Source organism: Octopus sinensis, linkage group LG3, assembly GCF_006345805.1.
Source record: "Octopus sinensis linkage group LG3, ASM634580v1, whole genome shotgun sequence".
In the NCBI taxonomy this organism is placed as follows: Eukaryota; Metazoa; Mollusca; class Cephalopoda; order Octopoda; family Octopodidae; genus Octopus; species Octopus sinensis.
Window position 1 is genome coordinate 25,611,487 of NC_042999.1, and position 15,404 is coordinate 25,626,890.

Genomic DNA, 15,404 nt, shown 5'->3' on the forward strand with positions numbered 1-15,404 from the left:
TCTTTCCAACTTTCTACATTTTGTTTTCTCTCAGTGATATTGTCTCTAAGGCTCTATTTTCTTTCTCTCTTCCACTCGTTTAGTTTCTGTAATACTCTTCGTATCTGTTCCTTTCTCTTTGGTCATCGATATCTACTACCCTCCTAATTTGTCTCTTCTATTTACTCTTTCTCTCTCTTCATTTTTCGAAGCTTCTATCTGTTTTGCTCTTTGTCTATTTTCCTCTCTGTCACTAACATTCTCATATAATTTATTCCTCTTTTCTATCTAGTACACCACAATCCTCACAATGTTCTACTCCACATTTATAAACGAAGTAGAATCGCTTCGAACCGAAACAGCTTATAATATAAAATTATATATATATTCGCGTGTGTGTGAGCGTACCTGAGTGTGCTTGTGTGTGTGTGTGTGTGTGTGTGTGTGTGTGTGTAGCTACTTCTTCCCTAATACCTCTTAATTCTGACCAGTACCACTGAAACTACACGGTCAAAATATACATGCATTTATATATTACAAATATTACATATATTGAAAGTCAACTCATTAATAAGTGTAACCATCACTTAATAGTGAGCCACAAATAAAGCCGGATTTTTACCCTAGTTGCTGAGCTGCAGCTTTTCTTACAGTTATTACATAAATTTGTCATCTCAGTTCAATGCAATGCAATTTCATGGTAATATGTACGGAAATGAGGGGTATCTTTAGACTTCTAATAGATTGATCACATATATTTGTACGAATGTCAGACAGTATTTCATATAATTGAAATTTATGATTAGCTTGCTGTAGTCCATATGCCCTTGTGTAAATTACGAGACCAACGTTAGAAATACAAACTCGGTTATTTATTAAAGATTTTGAGGGATAATTTATATGTATGAGGCTTAAGTTACCTGTATCTTTTTAATTCTGTATCATTAACGCGTTTGGGGGCGCCTATTGCATATATATTTCCGTACTTGATTCAATCAATTCCCATTTCACGTGAATATTAATCCGTTTTTCATATCAAATTTTGAGCCGTCTTCGAAGCTATTATTGTTAACCTGTACCAGATTTTATCCACTCCACCAACAGTCAAATATTTATATGTGGATGGAAGCACTCCGTCGGTTACGACGACGAGGGTTCCGGTTGATCCGAATCAACGGAACAGCCTGCTCGTGAAATTAACGTGTAAGTGGCTGAGCACTCCAAAGACACGTGTACCCTTAACGTAGTTCTCGGGGATATTCAGCGTGACACAGAGAGTGACAAGGCCGGTCCTTTGAAATACATGTACAACAAAAACAGGAAGTAAGAGTGAGAGAAAGTTGTGGTGAAAGAGTACAGCAGGGATCACCACCACCCCCTGCCGGAGCCTCGTGGAGCTTTTAGGTGTTTTCGCTCAATAAACACTCACAACGCCCGGTCTGGGAATCGAAACCCCGATCCTATGACCGCGAGTCCGCTGCCCTAACCACTGGGCCATTGCGCCTCCACTAAATATTTATATACACTGATAAAGAACGAAAGCAAAGATGCTGTAAACATGATTTGGATTCATGAAGAAATAGAATGCGATAAAATCTTTATTCAAACTTTCTGTATATTTCGCAAAACATCCTCCTTGTTAATGTTTAACAAAGCTCATTACAGAATCTTTTTCTAGTCTGGTAATTTCGTAGTTGTGTAACACGGAAATTCTGCAAGCCGAAACACCCAATTAAATGATCTATACTATCAATGACATTTTAATTAATTGTATGTTAAGCTACCTCCATTAAAAAACAAAAAAAAAAACACACTCACAGAAGCGAAAAACGAGAATTAGAAGACTGAAACTATAAATCATCATTAACAAAACAAGCAAATATGAAATAAAGAAATAAGATAACATTTAAATTAGCAATACAATTGGGAAGCTGGGAAATGGGCGAGAGAATGAAGTTTAAAATGTAGACGTAAACTAAAGCAATTTATATTAGATTCTTCACGGTCAGTTGACAAAAGATATTTAAACAGAATTTGGTTTCTTTGATAAAGATTGATTAATTGTATTTATCAAGTCTGTAATAATTTGTCTTTTTCCTCTTTGCCATCGACCAAGCAAACATCTTAAGATCTTTGTTCTCATTCTACTCCAATAAAGTAAATATACACATAATAACGAAGGTAATTACCATATAACTATGACTGTGTATGTTTCTTAGTACTTCCAGAATGGCATTGCTACCATTTTGTTCGATATCCTTTTGATAGTTCAGTTTTCGTTTTTAGAGAAAAAATAATAAAAGAAAAAAGTAAATAAAATATCTCTAATTTGAACACAAATTAGTTCAGTTGTCAATTATAAAGCGGGGTCGCAAATACTACGTATTCTGTAACAGATAATTCAGAAAAGTGAAGCTACGTCTATGAGACTTCGATTTAATGGGCGTTGCATCGCACTCTCGTTTGCAACCTGTTTCCGATGAATTCGCTCAGTGATTTGTGTAGGAAATATTTTTAATTGGCAGATAGCACAAGTCAGAAAAAAAGCCGAACCTTAGTTCAATATTAAAAGATCATATAATAGTATAGTGTCATGTCTGCTGCCGAAATTTCCATATGTTGTGGTTAGATATGAAAAACTTAGTGTGGTTGATTAATCAACAGTCTGACAGTTACAGCGCAAAGACTTAACATGTTGATTGTAAATGTTTGACAGCTGAAAATAACTTCGTAAATAAATTATATTTCTGTAGATATGATAAATTTCTGTAGAGGTAACAGCATAATCCACTCCCCTCTTTATTTTAAATTCAATTTGAGAATATAGAATTCTGAAATATTGATTTCAAATTTTGTCAGAAGGCCAGCAATTTCGGAGAAGGGGTAAGTCGATTACGTCGACTCCAATGCTCAACTAGACCTTATTTTATCGAACTCTAAAGAATGAAAGGCAAAGTCATGTTAGTGTGTGAATTCCAAGGAACGAGAATAACCGTGTGGCTTAGATGCTTATGATTCAGAATCAACGTTATGATTCAGAGATCGATCCCAGAACGCGAAACTTTGTGTGAAACAATTTTCTACCTTTTCGTCGGACTAATCTGTGTTCTGCAATATTTAATGGTAGACTATAACTGCACAGATGCACGTTAATATACATGTCCACAAGCATGCATGTATACATTTATGCATGTATGTATGTATGCATGTATGTATGTGGGTGTATTAAATTGGTAACTTTTCTTTGGACATAAATCGAAAAGAAAATAAATAGAACGTAATAATTCATTCTCGCGACGTAAAAATGACAGGATATATTTAGTATCCTTTGTTTACACCCCTTGTTTACATTGCACCGCTAGCTACCCTATTTCACCCTGGTGTGTACGATAAGTGCGAATAGGATAGTAGTATAACTGTAATCCGGTGGACCCTTCTTATTTCTTTACTACCCACAAGGGGCTAAACACAGAGACGACAAACAAGGACAGACAAACGGATTAAGTCGATTATATCGACTTCAGTGCGTAACTGGTACTTATTTAATCGACGCCGAAAGGATGAAAGGCAAAGTCGACCTCGGCGGAATTTGAACTCAGAACGTAAAGACAGACGAAATACCTATTTCTTTACTACCCACAAGGGGCTAAACACAGAAGGGACAAACAAGGACAGACAAACGGATTAAGTCGATTATATCGACTTTAGTGCGTAACTGGTATTTATTTAATCGACGCCGAAAGGATGAAAGGCAAAGTCAAACTCGGTGGAATTTGAACTCAGAACGTAGCGGCAGACGAAATATCGCTAAACATTTCGCGTTTCTGCCAGGTCGCCGTTTTTGCCTGCTTGCCGGTGGGCTCTTCTTATGACATGTACTGACATGTGTAACTATGTAAAAATTTATATTAAGGTTGTGCATAGGACAATGCTGACGCATATCTTAGGGGAACGAATAGTCGAATCGCTATCAAACCACATCCAACGCTTTGTAAAAGAAGGAGGCATTGATTATTTAGTCCTATCTCCACAATGCCTGATACCATGTGGAATACACGAGGTACCTTCGATCATATGTGTGGTAGAGTGGAAACGACCCTTAGAAAGGAGCAAGCAGACAGCAACGAAGACAATGATGACAACAAAACTATGTGCGATCTATTATATTCAGATCGGGTTCAAATTCTTCGAAAGCGCGAAAATTCGTTTTTTGTCTCTCTTGGGTCGGTGAACTAACAATGTGCTTGCATTACACGTTGCTCCCTAATTCACATACCACCTATACCAATAGCGCAAACTCTCATTCTGCTCCCCAAAATTATAATCGTTGTTAATCAGGGCACACTAACATTCTCAGGGAATATGTTTTATTGGACCGTTTTCATAATATGACTGATACTTATTTTATTGGACGCAGATGAGTGAAATACGGAGTCGCTCACGGTGAGATTTGAAACCAGAATGTAAAGAAACACATCTAAACCGATATTCTGTTAAGTTCCCTGAAAGAGTCATAAGAATTTTCTGTCTATACAAAGAGAAACCAATAATGTTGTTATTGTCAACAGTGCTATTAGTGCTAAAATTAATTTCAAGAGAGAGAGAGAGAGAGAGAGAGAGAGAGAGAGAGAGAGAGAGAGAGAGATAGTGATCGTGTAATTTATCTTCCAAATCTCATTAAACTAACTCTAGATATAAATAACAATAGTAATTAACAACTAATTAAGACTACTTATTATGAACGATAACTTCTATAGCGATTTGGTGTGTAGACAAATTCATCAAAATAGGAAGAGATAAGTAAAAGTAGAAAGCGAAGTTCCATCTAAATAAGTTAATATGTTCCTGATTTATATAACAGAAGAAAGCAATTAAATGGAAGATGATTTGAAGCCAAATATTGAGCGAGATTCAATAAGTTACGATATGGATAACCTGAAAATAATTCATCGATGTTATGACCATATTTAACTTGAATGGATTGGAACATTTAAATTATTGCAAGCGTGTCTAGTGTAATAATGATGTATGGCATCAAAGCAACATCACGCGTTAAAGGTAGTGATGTTAGTGTGATGTTGAGTTATAAAACACAAGTACAAACAGAAAGATATTGTCTGTTGAACTGACACACTAGATGAACTGCTAGTAATTACGTTAATATTGCGGAAAATATAGATTAGATATTCAATTCCAAAGAAGGCGTTGAGTCCATAAAGTAAGAGACACAGCTGAATTGAACACATTTGGTTAGACAGCAACTTATGTTATTACAAGTCTCGTGATATTATTAGAACTCTCACTGTAAATCTCTCAGGGTGGAGCCTCATCTCTCGTGGTACTGCTTTACGTCTCATGGCACCACAGCAAATTTACTGCCATGCCATGAAACCTGTCACCACATCAAATCTCGTGTCACCAACCCAAATCTTGTCACAGCGTATCGAAAGTCATGCAACTACTCCAAGTCAGTAGTGACAAGGCAATAGTGTTTATATGTACAATCTAGAGAATGCCCCACTCGAATAGGACCGTTACATAATTGTTTCTTGAATTGACTCATCAGCTGTTTCATAGAACATATTATGAGATATTAATCTTAACTGATACCTCTGTAGGTGTTGTTGATGAATATTTCCGTTTGTACAATAAGCTGAACTACCTATTTCAGTCAAATAGATAATTGAACATCTAACATGATGATCAGGAAGAATCAGCATGAAATAATATATGGTAAGACTGCCTCTTTGAATTGCAGGTTCAGTCATTCTGATCGTACCCCACATAGTTTTCATCTGCAAAACTTCATTCAGAAGGCTAAGGTCGAAACGAAAGTATTGTAAGAAAAAATATTTGTTTAAGGTACCGCGAATCATGACCTAACAGGGGATTTCACGATCGCGGGTAAGCCTTCTCAACTATTAGACAAATATCAGCTATATAAATAATACCACGGTCAATCATAAAATATACAAAGACATAGTATATGTTATGATTTACATTGACATTCCTTATAGTAACTATGTGGAGGCGCAATGGCTCAGTGGTTAGGGCAGCGGACTCGCGGTCGTAGGATCGCGGTTTCGATTCCCAGACCGGGCATTGTGAGTGTTTATTGAGCAAAAACACCTAAAGCTTCACGAGGCTCCTGCAGGGGGGGGGGTGAACCCTGCTGTACTCTTTCACCACAACTTTCTCTCACTCTTTCTTCCTGTTTCTGTTGTACCTGTATTTCAAAGGGCCAGCCTTGTCACACTCTGTGTCACGCTGAATCTCCTCGAGAACTACGTTAAGGGTACACGTGTCTGTGGAGTGCTCAGTCACTTGCACGTTAATTCCACGAGCAAGCTGTTCCGTTGATCGTATAAACTGGGACCCTCATCGTCGTAACTGACGGAGTGCTCCTAAAGTAACTATGTCCTTGATATTAAAGTAAAGTTGACAATATTAAGAATGAACATATCACGGTGTGGTCTAATTGATATAAGCCATCTGCCTGTTCTTAGGTATCACGTAACGGCATATATGCACACATTGAGAAACAGTTGACAAATTCTCCACCACTTCTCAAACAAGTGTCTCTTATTTTCGACATACATTTCTATTAAGTTTTATTGTACCAGATACATTTCACTGTATTTGGAACTACCTTATAGGCAACAGTCAATTTTCCAGAACCCTCCAACGTGATATTTACTGTACATAGGACGCTTCTTTGTAAAATAATACTAGCATTTGTGTATGAAAAATACTGTCAATTAGTTGTTAGTATCTAGAACTAAACAATTTTACCTTCTGCAATCTTTTCATTTAATTTCATACATTTCTTATTATTCAGAAATTTTAAATTCAATAATTTTCCTCTTCACCTTCACCAAAGGAATATGATTTACACTAAACAAGTGTTACAATTTCAATAACTAACTTAAAAAAAAAAGAGAAAAAAAGAAAAGAAAAAATAACTCTATTTCTCTGCAACACACCATTTTACCAAATTTCATAGAGGGTGGTCTTCAGGTATAATACATACATGCATATGCGTGTATTTATATATGTAACAACATGCGAATCGTTGGCTATTTTCTTTCCCCGTCTTCCTTTTCTATTGAACTTTCTTCTATTTCTGAAGAAGATCTCTGCTCGAAACATTAAACCATCTTTCTTTCCTTCTCTGAGCATCTGCTAATACTTTACATGTACCACGTACTCGCGTGGTTGTTTTTCTTGTGTTTGTTCTTCGTTTATTGGGGGGGGGGAATTTACCATTTATTCATACACACACACACACACACACACACACACACACACACACACTAACACACCGGAGTAAGCACATAAATGTGGAACAAGGTAGAAAAAAGTGTACTCAATACCAGAGGTAGAGTAATATGCTTTATTTAAAAGCAGCAGAAATATAACAAAAACTGTTACTCAGAGTTTCACATACCCGTTCGTTGGACAGTCTTGTCAACAAAACTGTCCGCCGAACGGGTATGTGAAACTCTGAGTAACAGCTTTTGTTATATTTCTGCTGCTTTTAAATATAGTGTATATATATATATATATATATATATATATATATATATATATATGCGTGTATGAGTGTGTGAATGTGTGTGTGCAACAGAAATGTGATGGTGGTAGTGGTGGCGGTGATGGCAGTGGTGGTGGATGGCGGTGTGGTGGTGATGACGATGGTGTTTATCTTAAGTATTCTCCCTATGTAACAATTACTTGTTTCTGTGTATCCAAATTTAACTTTCATGATTCAGATAATAGAATGTAATTTCAAAGATGCTTTGTTATTTATTGGACGCTGTGTGACTTTGCAGAGTTTCCTTTAATGGCTCACATTAGAATATGTTATATCATGAACGGAAACCAAAACTGTGTTTCCGCTGTGTGATTTAACGGGGGAGACAAAATTGAAGCATTCTCAGATATAATTATAATAATTATAATTGGTTTTCTTTTGTAGGTGTCTGGCAGTGTGTATTAGTAAGCAAATAGTAGTGAGCAGCGTTCATTAAGTGGCATGATCTAGATAGAATGCTTGGGGAACATAGCGTAAAAGGTTTGAACTAGTTATACTTAGTAAGTAATGCGAAGTAAGTTATGTGAAATAGTTGACCAATTTTGACAATATATCCATTATGGGCCTTACGGTCATCTGTATCACTTTAGACACTCACATCGAATGTAAACATGTCGAAGCCACCACTCCTCAAATAAAGAGACGTTCAGTGTGTAATTAGACTGAAGGCCAAAAGAGAAAAGTGTAGTATTACTAATATAACGGTGAAGTAAACGCAATGAAATCTCCCGATAGGCATTTCATGAACATCTGCCAAATATATTCGAATTGTTTACAGCGAAAACCGAAGGTTACGTACGTAAAAGTTTCACTCTTACGGTAGACAGTAGACTGAAGTCAATATTTGATTATACGGCGTAGATTCAGAAAAAGACGTTAATGTGAACAATTATTGACTAGCTGCAAAAACAGATGTCTCATTCAATTCTATGTTTATTGTATTATATGTAAACTGATGCACACAAAGTTTGGTGTATTTGGTTGTATGTTTACCCACTAACCAAGATACTAGCGTTCAATTCCCGTAGGTCAAACTTTCAGTTATTCTCTTCTCGGCTGTGATGTCGCGAAATTATTGCATATTTATAACGTATATTTTAGGTTTTGGTAATATATAACAGGAAATGCACCCATTACGTAAAACTTCCTCAGTGAAAGCATTTAAAAAATATAAAGAAATTGAAAGGAAAATTTCAATATAAATGCGGTTAGGGTAGTAATTCGACTGTTTAGTTTGCAGGATAGATATGCATACAGAGGAGACAGAGAGGATGACAAAACGGAATTTGAACTCAGAACCTAAAGACAGACGAAATAGATATTTCTTTCCTACCCACAAGGGCCTCCACACAGAGAGGACAAACAAGGACAGAGAAACGGATTAAGTCGATTATATCGACTTCAGTGCGTAACTGGTACTTATTTAATCGTCTCCGAAAGGATGAAAGGCAAAGTCGACCTCGGCGGAATTTGAACTCAGACCGTAGCGGCAGACGAAATACCGCTAAGCATTTCACCCGGCATGCTAACGTTTCTGCCAGGTCACCGCCTTGCATTTCTGCCATACGCTGATGCCTGTGCACAGAAATGTATAGTTCCACGGGGATGAAATTCTGGAAAGGATGGCTCAGTTAAAGTGGTTAATGTAGGGACAGATTGATAGGCGGCAAAAAAAAAAAAAAGAAAGTGGCAATGAAACAATGAAATGAGGATGTAAGATTAGAACAGTAAAACACGTTTACTGTTTTTTTTTTTTTTGCTGGAGAGATGAAAATATTTTAGTTATGAGAAAAACTAAAATTTCTATACTATAAAATATATTTGGAGATACTTCGTATAGAAATTATTTAAACTATATGTCGTAAAACTATACCTGTTCATTCTAAGCCTGTGAAACATTAATTTAATAAAATGTTCACTGAGGTAAACGTGCCACAGAAACACAAAATCCTTTCTCTTATTTCAGCTTCATCTTGTGAATGCACATTTGTTCATATAAAGCAAAACTTAAAATGTTTTATTGGTATTTTGTGTTTACGTTGTTGGCATTGGCCGTTTTCTACTTCACATATTTCGAATTACATGACCTATCTTATAACGCATGCCCATGAATATACAGCAATACTGACATTTACACAAGAACATATGCACGAACATGTATACGTACGCATGCATATGAGTGTGAGTGCATATATACACACACAGACACATATATAAATATATAAAACACACATATGTATACATAAATATAAACATATATATATATATATATATATATATCATGGTATAATATTTGTGTATGTGTGTTCACTACATCAGTAGAATGTATGGATTGTACGGAACAGAAACAAGATGACAAATGAACAACACAAAATAGGAGGAGAAAATAATACAACATGCGATTAAGCAAGTAAAATCAAATCCCATTACCTTTTCACACGTATTTTTTACATTTCTTGTATTCACCTGAAAAATCAGAAATGCAAAATATTAATATTTTTTTCTTTTATTGCAGACAAATATAGCTATACATACATAATACATACATACATACATGTGTGTGTGGACATATATACATATATGTATATCTACATTAAATATATGTTGTAATATATATATATATATAGGTTATAAAATGAGATAGGGGTTGAAAATTCAACCCACCATGGGATAATATATATCCAATATACTGCCAGATAGGTACCCAACAAGATTAATACATAGATGTTAAAAATTGTCAAACAATCAGTTCATCTATTGTATTATATGGGTAAAGGTAATAATATTACCGTAAATTAATACTACAAAATTAGAGAATGGAGAACATACTTAAATCAATAAAACATCAACTATCCGATGATACCCAATCAATACTTTAATACACCATTACATATGAGTAAAGGCATTATACAAAATGAGATATACAGTAACAGTAAAAAGATAAAGAGATATAAGTAAAAATTTCAAATATAATATGCAATTAAATCAAAACTGACAGCTGTTTCGGCAGTGAGGGCAGTCATACCTCATTTAACCTATAAGCCATAAAGGCAGGTATAAATGAGGCATTAACAAGGATGCCCCACGGCCTCTTCAGAGAATTAAATTAAATTTGTTATAATTGTGAAAAATATTATATAACCATATACATATAAATATAAAAATATAAAATGTAAAATATAAAACTTATACATCATAATGCTACACTTATATAATATAATACTCATTGGTACAATAAAGGAAGGTAAACAGAACAAAATATATATCAGTGTATATATTAATATTAATAAGTACCGATATTATACATATTTGGCTAATAGTTTTTTTTTAAAAAAAAAACAAAAAAACTAACACATAGGGAGATGAAAAATAATAATTAAAACCATGGTTCAGTTCATAAAATTCTAAAGCTATAAAAGTTAATAAAAATTACTATTAATATTAATAATAATAATAATAATAATAATAATAATAATAATATAATAATAATATAATAATAATAATAATAATAATAGATACAGTTAAGTTTGCACCAAGTCCATCCTTTCAAGATCGAAATAACTACATAGTTATTTCGATCTTGAAAGGATGGACTTGGTGCAAACTTAACTGTATCTATTATTATATATTATTATTATTATTATTATTATTATTATTATTATTATTATTATTATTATTATTAATAGTAATTTTTATTAACTTTTATAGCTTTAGAATTTTATGAACTGAACCATGGTTTTAATTATTATTTTACATCTCCCTATGTGTTAGTTTTTTTTTTTTTTTTAAAAACTATTAGCCAAATATGTATAATATCGGTACTTATTAATATTAATATATACACTGATATATATTTTGTTTTATTTTGTTCTGTTTACCTTCCTTTATTGTACCAATGAGTATTATATTATATAAGTGTAGCATTATGATGTATAAGTTTTTATATTTTACATTTTTATATTTTTATATTTATATGTATATGGTTATATAATATTTTTCACAATTATAACAAATTTAATTTAATTCTCTGAAGAGGCCGTGGGGCATCCTTGTTAATGCCTCATTTATACCTGCCTTTATGGCTTATAGGTTAAATGAGGTATGACTGCCCTCACTGCCGAAACAGCTGTCAGTTTTGATTTAATTGCATATTATATTTGAAATTTTTTACTTATATCTCTTTATCTTTTACTATTACTGTATATCTCATTTTGTATAATGCCTTTACTCATATGTAATGGTGTATTAAAGTATTGATTGGGTATCATCGGATAGTTGATGTTTTATTGATTTAAGTATGTTTCTCCATTCTCTAATTTTATATATATATATATATAATATATATATATATATATATATATAATATATATATATATAATATATGTGTATGTATGTATATATGTATGTATACACACATACACACTTACTCACAACACACACACACACATCTGTGGAAAGTTCTTGACATTTTTATTTAAAAGTTCTGGATGCTCTCCTGTAATGGAATCGACAATGTTTATAAAAAGAAATGTGAGCTGAAATGCAATTGTTTGACACTTCGTAGTTTTTTCTCATCTATGAAATACATTAATAAATATAGAGGTTTCATTTGGGGTTTTACATTTTTTCTATCCATTTATTCAACATGATATTGGTTATATTCACACCTACACATGTTATGTGATGAATATATACTTCTCAAAATATCCATCCGTGTTACCTCAGTTCTTTTATAAAGTTTTAAAAGTGTTTATCTGATTTCATTTAACTACTTCAGTTAACCACAAGGCCCAAACTAGGCCTGCAATGGAATACTCCTCCTAAATAACTGGTATTAATGCTGCTGCGTACAGAGACATTCTAGACCACATCCAGAATAAATGAGATGGAAGCCCTATTGGGCACATTGAAGTCTCTTGCCCATGGACATGCTGTCTCTTGTCTCCTTTCACAATCTTCTCTTTCGTCACTATAACGGAGTCTGATCTTCAGAGCTTGCTAGTATCGTGCCTCCTTCACTTTAGGGGACATCCGCCTCTACACCTCTTAAAATTGTCGCTTCGAATACCCAACCCCAACCTGTCCCTGACCACTTTCCTCAGTCTTTCGTCCCAAGAATATCTGATCAGGGGAATGTTCTTATTGCTTATGTTTTTCCTGCATGTACTAAGCTCCATCATTTTACAATCTCCCAGACTCATCAAATAAGTAATATATGCCTTTTGTGAGTCACGGTGGCAGGTTCACCACACCACTCTCACGATATAGCAGCTAAATTCTCTTAAGACCTTATCTACAGTCGACGATGATGGCGGTGATGCTGTTGATGATGATGATCCATTGATCATGATACTTTTGTCAATACCCTTACGTTAAGTCCGGATCAAAATTCACAATCCTCAGCATCTGATGAGTGTGCAGCATTATTTACGAAATATTTCATGTATTTCTAGAAAACCAGTGAGAAATTGTGTACATAATCTATTCAACTACACTATGAGAGAGAGAGGAGAGAGGGAGAAAGAAGGGGCAGAGAGAGAGAGAGAGGAGAGAGGGACAAAGAAGGGGCAGAGAGAGAGAGAGAGAGGAGAGAGGGAGAAAGAAGGGGCACAGAGAGAGAGAGAGAGGAGAGAGGGAGAAAGAAGGGACAGAGAGAGAGAGAGGAGAGAGGGAGAAAGAAGGGACAGAGAGAGAGAGAGGAGAGAGGGACAAAGAAGGGGCAGAGAGAGAGAGAGAGGAGAGAGGGACAAAGAAGGGGCAGAGAGAGAGAGAGAGGAGAGAGGGACAAAGAAGGGGCAGAGAGAGAGAGAGAGGAGAGAGGGACAAGAAGGGGCATAGAGAGAGAGAGAGAGGAGAGAGGGGAAAGAAGGCAGAGACAGAGAGAGGAGAGAGGGACAAAGAATGGGCAGAGAGAGAGAGAGAGGAGAGAGGGAGAAAAGAAGGGCAGAGACAGAGAGAGAGGAGAGAGGGAGAAAGAAGGGGCAGAGACAGAGAGAGAGGAGAGAGGGACAAAGAAGGGGCAGAGAGAGAGAGAGAGGAGAGAGGGAGAAAGAAGGGGCAGAGAGAGAGAGAGAGAGAGAGAGAGAGAGAGAGAGAGAGAGAGAGAGAGAGAGAGAGAGAGAGAGAGAGACCAAAGCAGAAGGGGAAATTAATGAGATTTAGCAAAAAGTTCATGAAAAGCAATAATTATATATGTATATACATATACCTATGTGTGTTTATGTATTTGCATGTAGATAAATAAATACATAGGCAAATAGAGGATAAAATGAATATATATATAGATACACAGAGGGAAAGATAGATACACAGACAAACCGGTAGATAGATAGATAGATAGATAGATAGATAGATAGATAGATAGATAGATAGATAGATAGATAGATAGATAGATAGATAGATAGATAGATAGATAGATAGATAGATAGATAGATAGATAGATAGATAGATAGATAGATAGAAAATCGTTAGATAGGTTCATGCATGCTCGGTGGACTATACCATCATATCTGTACATTGATATATACATTAGAATATATATATATAGTTGCTGTATTGAATAGTGGAATTTCCTAAAAATAATCTAATCGATTGCCACTTCAGGGAAGTTATTAAAAGCACTTACTTTTCTTCTATTCACTGACACCTTTCAAACCTTTCAAACCTATTTGCAACATCGCCTCCCTTATCCTTTAGATGTGACAATAGCAATTATTTTCTCAACAGCATTGTTATAGTCTCATGTTTTCTTTACTGGCTGTAACTGTTGTTTCTTAGTCATAGTTCACCAGAGAATTATCTTATAGTTGTCATACGCCACGCAAATACGATGTCTTTGGTTTCTAGGCGGCGAGCTGGCAGAAACGTTAGCAAGCCGGGTGAAATGCTGAGCAGTATTTCGTCTGCCGTTACGTTCTGAGTTCAAATTCTGCCGAGGTCGACTTTGCCTTTCATCTTTTCAGGGTCGATAAATTAAGTACCAGTTACGCACTGGAGTCGATGTAATCGACTTAATCCGTTTTGTGTGTCCTCTCTGTGTTTAGCCTCTTGTGGATAGTAAAGAAATAGGTATTTCGTCTGCCGTTACGTTCTGAGTTCAAATTCCGCCGAGGTCGACTTTACCTTTCATCTTTTCGGGGTCGATAAATTAAGTACTAGTTACGCACTGGGTCGATGTAATCGACTTAATCCGTTTGTCTGTCCTTGTGTGTCGTCTCTGTGTTTAGCCCCTTGTGGGTAGTAAAGAAATAGGTATTTCGTCCGCCGCTACGTTCTGAGTTCAAATTCCGCCGAGGTCGACTTTACCTTTCATCTTTTCGGGGTCGATTAATTAATTATAACGGAGTCTGAACTTCAGAGCTTGCTAGTATCGTGTCTCCTTCACTTTAGGGGACATCCGCCTCTACACCTCTTATAATTGTCGCTTCAAATACCCAACCCCCAACCTGTCACTGAGCACTTTCCTCAGTCTTTCCTCCCAAGAATATCTGATCTGGGGTCGTTATAATCGACTTAATCCATTTATCTCTTCTTGTGTGTCCCCTCTGTGTTTAGCCCCTTGTGGGTAGTAAAGAAATAGGTTTCTAGAACAATGTATCTTAAACTATAATATTCAAAGTGTATATCCCTTTCTAAAGGGTGATTTGGCCAACACACAACTGTTATAACTTCTAGGTCAAGTGCTCCGGTAGACCCTTTGTTGGTATCATGGTAATTGTTGAAATGTGCAGACTTGAAGCGTATATCTTAACAGAAAAGGTTAAAAAACAAATAAGTAATTATTAATCCGTCTTATTTTAGCGGTCTCATTTGCCGAACTGCTACCTTACGG

General features: G+C 35.4%; 1 protein-coding gene across 3 annotated transcripts in view; it reads right to left on the minus strand.

Moving 5' to 3' along the window:
* Positions 1 to 15,404, minus strand: part of LOC115209874 — an 845,616-nt gene that overhangs the window by 332,089 nt on the left and 498,123 nt on the right. For all 3 annotated transcript variants that reach the window (XR_004998167.1, XM_036500912.1, XM_036500913.1), the window contains exon 3: positions 10,004 to 10,039. The gene's annotated coding sequence lies outside the window, so the exon portion shown is untranslated. The remainder of the gene's footprint in view (positions 1 to 10,003; positions 10,040 to 15,404) is intronic.